This window comes from Syngnathus typhle, unplaced genomic scaffold (assembly GCF_033458585.1).
Source record: "Syngnathus typhle isolate RoL2023-S1 ecotype Sweden unplaced genomic scaffold, RoL_Styp_1.0 HiC_scaffold_461, whole genome shotgun sequence".
Taxonomy (NCBI): domain Eukaryota; kingdom Metazoa; phylum Chordata; class Actinopteri; order Syngnathiformes; family Syngnathidae; genus Syngnathus; species Syngnathus typhle.
Genome location: NW_026872362.1, coordinates 15,001 through 22,255, shown reverse-complemented (window position 1 = coordinate 22,255; position 7,255 = coordinate 15,001).

Here is a 7,255-nt window from a genome sequence, read left to right as displayed (position 1 = left end):
TGACTGTTCAGCTGTGGCGGGGAGTGGCCTCCCTCCGGTCGGCACGACGAGTAAATGACACCGGCCGCTGACGCAAACCCACGCCGGACAGGAGAGCTCAAAAGCCGGGTAACATTTCAAGGAAGACCCCCCCTGCGCAGACCTCCACTAGGCCGGGATGACTGTTCAGCTGTGGCGGGGAGTGGCCTCCCTCCGGTCGGCACGACGAGTAAATGACACCGGCCGCTGACGCAAACCCACGCCGGACAGGAGAGCTCAAAAGCCGGGTAACATTTCAAGGAAGACCCCCCCTGCGCAGACCTCCACTAGGCCGGGATGACTGTTCAGCTGTGGCGGGGAGTGGCCTCCCTCCGGTCGGCACGACGAGTAAATGACACCGGCCGCTGACGCAAACCCACGCCGGACAGGAGAGCTCAAAAGCCGGGTAACATTTCAAGGAAGACCCCCCTGCGCAGACCTCCACTAGGCCGGGATGACTGTTCAGCTGTGGCGGGGAGTGGCCTCCCTCCGGTCGGCACGACGAGTAAATGACACCGGCCGCTGACGCAAACCCACGCCGGACAGGAGAGCTCAAAAGCCGGGTAACATTTCAAGGAAGACCCCCCCTGCGCAGACCTCCACTAGGCCGGGATGACTGTTCAGCTGCGGCGGGGAGTGGCCTCCCTCCGGTCGGCACGACGAGTAAAGCTATTTAGGAAAATCTGAGATAAATATCACTTGCATAATAATTTGGAACACGGTCCCGTGTTCCAAATTATTATGCAAAATGTATTTAGACACCAGCAATCGCACTTAGATTTGTTTCTTTTTTCTTTCTTTTAGCTTCCATAATGTTACCGGGCGCTGACGCAAACCCACGCCCGGCAGGAGAGCTCAAAAGCCGGGTAACATTTCAAGGAAGACCCCCCCTGCGCAGACCTCCACTAGGCCGGGATGACTGTTCAGCTGCGGCGGGGAGTGGCCTCCCTCCGGTCGGCACGACGAGTAAATGACACCGGCCGCTGACGCAAACCCACGCCGGACAGGAGAGCTCAAAAGCCGGGTAACATTTCAAGGAAGACCCCCCCTGCGCAGACCTCCACTAGGCCGGGATGACTTTTCAAAGCTGCCTCTGCAGCTGCGGCGGGGAGTTGCCTCCCTCCGGTGGACACGACGAGTAAATACACCAGCACTTGCTCTTAGATTTGTTTCTTTTTTCTTTCTTTTAGCTTCCATAATGTTACCGGGCGCTGACGCAAACCACGCCCGGCAGGAGAGCTCAAAAGCCGGGTAACATTTCAAGGAAGACCCCCCCTGCGCAGACCTCCACTAGGCCGGGATGACTGTTCAGCTGCGGCGGGGAGTGGCCTCCCTCCGGTCGGCACGACGAGTAAATGACACCGGCCGCTGACGCAAACCCACGCCGGACAGGAGAGCTCAAAAGCCGGGTAACATTTCAAGGAAGACCCCCCCTGCGCAGACCTCCACTAGGCCGGGATGACTGTTCAAAGCTGCCTCTGCAGCTGCGGCGGGGAGTTGCCTCCCTCCGGTGGACACGACGAGTAAAGCTATTTAGGAAAATCTGAGATAAATATCACTTGCATAATAATTTGGAACACGGTCCCGTGTTCCAAATTATTATGCAAAATGTATTTAGACACCAGCAATCGCACTTAGATTTGTTTCTTTTTTCTTTCTTTTAGCTTCCATAATGTTACCGGGCGCTGACGCAAACCCACGCCCGGCAGGAGAGCTCAAAAGCCGGGTAACATTTCAAGGAAGCTATTTAGGAAAATCTGAGATAAATATCCTTTGCATAATAATTTGGAACACGGTCCCGTGTTCCAAATTATTATGCAAAATGTATTTAAGTGTCATAAAGATTACATTTTTTGTTTTTCAAGTACTGAAATCACCCTCAGTCATGGTACAGTCCATGGTAGTCTGCCAGGTGAGCGCAATTGTAGTAATTAACAAGTCTATTTAAGTTCCGCGTTTTTAAGCGTTCGGCCATTTCGTTCAACCATGGGGAGGAAAAAGGATCTCTCTGCTGTCGAGAAGCGTGAAATCGTTCGATGCCTTGGACAAGGTATGCAGACATTCGATATTGCACGAAAGCTTAAGCGCGACCATCGAACTTTGAAGAAATTCGTCGCTGATTCGGAGCAAACGCGCGTTCGTGCAGACAAAGGCACGACAAGGAAGGTTTCTGCAAGACAAACAAATCGAATCAAGAGGGCGGCTGCAAGCATGCCACTAAAGACGAGCAAACAAATATTCGACGCTGCTGGTGCCAGTGAAGTCCCACGAACGACGAGGTGCAGGATCCTCCAGAGGCTTGCAGTTGTGCGGAAACCCTCCATTCGGCCACCCCTGAACAACGCGAACAAGCAGAAACGGCTGCAGTGGGCCCAGACTTACATGAAGACAAATTTTCAGACAGTCCTGTTCACCGACGAGTGCCGTGCCACCTTGGATGGGCCAGGTAGGGTTTTTTAAGTTTTTCCTTGCACTTTTGAGAGCTCAGGGGATGCTTTGAGAATAATTGTCAATTTCTGTCTATGTGAAGCCCTTTGAGACTGCTTGTGATTTAGGGCTATACAAATAAACTTGATTTGACTTGACTTTACAGATGGATGGAGTCGTGGATGGTTGGTGGACGGCCACGATAGCCCAACAAGGCTGCGGCGTCAGCAGGGAGGTGGCGGAGTGATGTTTTGGGCCGGAATCATGGGGAGAGAGCTGCTTGGCCCCTTTAGGGTCCCTGAAGGCGTCAAAATTACGTCTGTTAACTACGTGGAATTTCTGACTCAACACTTCTGTCCATGGTACAACAGGAAGAACCGTGCTTTCCGTCAAAAGATCATCTTCATGCATGACAATGCACCGTCTCATGCTGCAAGAAATACGTCAACGTCTTTGGCATCTATGGGAATAAAGGGAGAGAAACTGATGGTGTGGCCCCCATGCTCCCCTGACCTCAATCCTATTGAAAACTTGTGGAGCATCGTCAAGCAGAAAATCTACGAAGGTGGGAGGCAGTTCAATTCCAAAGAGCAGCTCTGGCAGGCTATTCTTAGATCCTGCCAAGAAATTCAACCAGAAACTGTACAAAAACTCACAAGTTCAGTGGATGGAAGAATCGTGAAGCTGCTGTTGAACAAAGGGTCCTATGTTAAAATGTAACTTTGTTTTTTATTGAAATAAAGGGTCCTATGTTAAAATGTAACTTGTTTGTCTTTTCTTTGAAATAGCTTTTGATTTCAGTAAATATGACCTCCTAATGCTGTAAATTCTTAAGATGGGCATTTCAGTTCATAAAAACCTATAAAATGTTATAAAACTCTGTTGTGCGTAATAATGTGGAACAGTGCATTTTAAGTTTTTTATTTTTTAAAAATTCTGTGATCATTCGGAGGTTTGTTCAATAAAATTAGAATTCATCAAAATAATGGTTGATGACTTGAAAATTATGCTGACTCATTTTGCATCGACTATTTAGGAAAATCTGAGATAAATGTCACTTGCATAATAATTTGGAACACGGTGTAAGTGCGATTGCTGGTGTATTTACTCGTCGTGTCCACCGGAGGACGGCAAATCCCCGCCGCAGCTGCAGCGGCAGCGCTTAAATGTCTTCCCGGCCGCCTGGAACTCTGCACGGGGCGTGTTTCGTCCCGCGCAGCGGTACCAGATCGCGCTGCGCCGTCAGCCGAGCCGCGCGCGGTCCGCTGGAAGTCTACACTGTGTTCCAAATTATTATGCAAATTGTATTTATGTGTCATAAAGATTACATTTTTTGTTTTTCAATTAAACTCATGGATGGTATTACGTGTCAGGGCTCTTTGGATCACTGAGATCAATCTCAGACACCGGGGATCATTACCGGCCAGTTGAGCCCAAATTAAGGAAAAACTACTTAAGAATGGTGTTCCACATTATTAAGCAGATAATTTGAAGTTCGCTTTGAGCAGTGGCGGACGCCAACCCACGACCGGTGGGAGAGCTCGGAGGGCGGATGGGCTTTCAAGGAAGCCCCCCAGGCCGGTCCCACTCAGAATTTTTTTTTTTTTGGCTTCCATAATGTACCGGGCGCGGACGCGAAACCCACGCCGGGCAGGAGAGCTCGAAAGGCGGCTAAGCATTCAAGGAAGCACCGTCTGGAGCTTCAGAGCCGTTCCGCCTGACTTTTAACGTAGAGTACCGGGCGCAAACCACTAACTCAAGCCCGGCATGGCAGCTCGAAAGGCGGCTAAGCATTCAAGGAAGCACCGTCTGGAGCTTCAGAGCCGTTCCGCCTGACTTTTAACGTAGAGTACCGGGCGCAAACCACTAACTCAAGCCCGGCATGGCAGCTCGAAAGGCGGCTAAGCATTCAAGGAAGCACCGTCTGGAGCTTCAGAGCCGTTCCGCCTGACTTTTAACGTAGAGTACCGGGCGCAAACCACTAACTCAAGCCCGGCATGGCAGCTCGAAAGGCGGCTAAGCATTCAAGGAAGCACCGTCTGGAGCTTCAGAGCCGTTCCGCCTGACTTTTAACGTAGAGTACCGGGCGCAAACCACTAACTCAAGCCCGGCATGGCAGCTCGAAAGGCGGCTAAGCATTCAAGGAAGCACCGTCTGGAGCTTCAGAGCCGTTCCGCCTGACTTTTAACGTAGAGTACCGGGCGCAAACCACTAACTCAAGCCCGGCATGGCAGCTCGAAAGGCGGCTAAGCATTCAAGGAAGCGACGCCGGCCGGTCCGCGGGCCAAATAGGGTCCAGTAAAGTACCGGGCGCGGCCACTAACGCCTTGTGGCGGTCGCCTTGTGGCGGTCGGGGGGTGGCGGTCGGGGCTGGCGCTTGGGGCCGGTGGCGGTCGCCTTGTGGCGGTCGCCTTGTGGCGGTCGGGGGGTGGCGGTCGGGGCTGGCGCTTGGGGCCAGTGGCGGTCGCCTTGTGGCGGTCGCCTTGTGGCGGTCGCCTTGTGGCGGTCGCCTTGTGGCGGTCGCCTTGTGGCGGTCGCCTTGTGGCGGTCGGGGGGTGGCGGTCGGGGCTGGCGCTTGGGGCCAGTGGCGGTCGCCTTGTGGCGGTCGCCTTGTGGCGGTCGCCTTGTGGCGGTCGCCTTGTGGCGGTCGCCTTGTGGCGGTCGGGGGGTGGCGGTCGGGGCTGGCGCTTGGGGCCGGTGGCGGTCGCCTTGTGGCGGTCGCCTTGTGGCGGTCGCCTTGTGGCGGTCGCCTTGTGGCGGTCGCCTTGTGGCGGTCGGGGGGTGGCGGTCGGGGCTGGCGCTTGGGGCCGGTGGCGGTCGCCTTGTGGCGGTCGCCTTGTGGCGGTCGCCTTGTGGCGGTCGCCTTGTGGCGGTCGCCTTGTGGCGGTCGCCTTGTGGCGGTCGGGGGGTGGCGGTCGGGGCTGGCGCTTGGGGCCAGTGGCGGTCGCCTTGTGGCGGTCGCCTTGTGGCGGTCGCCTTGTGGCGGTCGCCTTGTGGCGGTCGCCTTGTGGCGGTCGGGGGGTGGCGGTCGGGGCTGGCGCTTGGGGCCGGTGGCGGTCGCCTTGTGGCGGTCGCCTTGTGGCGGTCGCCTTGTGGCGGTCGGGGGGTGGCGGTCGGGGCTGGCGCTTGGGGCTGGCGTCCGCCAATAGTGGTTTAATTTCGGGAGGAAGATTGATTTTCGTCCCAAGCCCGCCGCTGGAGAAAATTTTAGGTACCAGGAGTGGATTTTTTTTGTCCACTCAGGAGGGGGACGTTGGCTGGTTTGGTGTCCGGGGGAAAGTGCTCTTTTCTCGGCCAGGAGAAAGATTAGACTCCCAGCCCGCCGCTGGAGAAAATTCTAGGTACCAGGAGTGGATTTTTTTTGTCCACTCAGGAGGGGGACGTGCTTTGTTGTCCGGGGGAAAGTGCTCTTTTCTCGGCCAGGAGAAAGATTAGACTCCCAGCCCGCCGCTGGAGAAAATCTTAGGTACCAGGAGTGGATTTTTTTTGTCCACTCAGGAGGGGGACGTGCTTTGTTGTCCGGGGAGAGTGCTCTTTTCTCGGCCAGGAGAAAGATTAGACTCCCAGCCCGCCGCTGGAGAAAATTCTAGGTACCAGGAGTGGATTTTTTTTGTCCACTCAGGAGGGGGACGTGCTTTGTTGTCCGGGGAGAGTGCTCTTTTCTCGGCCAGGAGAAAGATTAGACTCCCAGCCCGCCGCTGGAGAAAATTCTAGGTACCAGGAGTGGATTTTTTTTGTCCACTCAGGAGGGGGACGTGCTTTGTTGTCCGGGGAGAGTGCCTGGTCCCCGGACCAGCCTCTTAGGCGCGCCCGCTGTCATTCTCCGGAGATTAAGTTATACTAAGGGGAGGCTGCCTCCTCCCGCCTGCTGCCCGAGGATGCTGCCTCATCCCCGGACTGGCCTCTTGCGCGCGCCCGCTGTCATTCTCCGGAGACTAAGTTATACTAAGGGGAGGCTGCCTCCTCCCGCCTGCTGCCCGAGGATGCTGCCTCATCCCCGGACTGGCCTCTTGCGCGCGCCCGCTGTCATTCTCCGGAGACTAAGTTATACTAAGGGGAGGCTGCCTCCTCCCGCCTGCTGCCCGAGGATGCTGCCTCATCCCCGGACTGGCCTCTTGCGCGCGCCCGCTGTCATTCTCCGGAGACTAAGTTATACTAAGGGGAGGCTGCCTCCTCCCGCCTGCTGCCCGAGGATGCTGCCTCATCCCCGGACTGGCCTCTTGCGCGCGCCCGCTGTCATTCTCCGGAGACTAAGTTATACTAAGGGGAGGCTGCCTCCTCCCGCCTGCTGCCCGAGGATGCTGCCTCATCCCCGGACTGGCCTCTTGCGCGCGCCCGCTGTCATTCTCCGGAGACTAAGTTATACTAAGGGGAGGCTGCCTCCTCCCGCCTGCTGCCCGAGGATGCTGCCTCATCCCCGGACTGGCCTCTTGCGCGCGCCCGCTGTCATTCTCCGGAGACTAAGTTATACTAAGGGGAGGCTGCCTCCTCCCGCCTGCTGCCCGAGGATGCTGCCTCATCCCCGGACTGGCCTCTTGCGCGCGCCCGCTGTCATTCTCCGGAGACTAAGTTATACTAAGGGGAGGCTGCCTCCTCCCGCCTGCTGCCCGAGGATGCTGCCTCATCCCCGGACTGGCCTCTTGCGCGCGCCCGCTGTCATTCTCCGGAGACTAAGTTATACTAAGGGGAGGCTGCCTCCTCCCGCCTGCTGCCCGAGGATGCTGCCTCATCCCCGGACTGGCCTCTTGCGCGCGCCCGCTGTCATTCTCCGGAGACTAAGTTATACTAAGGGGAGGCTGCCTCCTCCCGC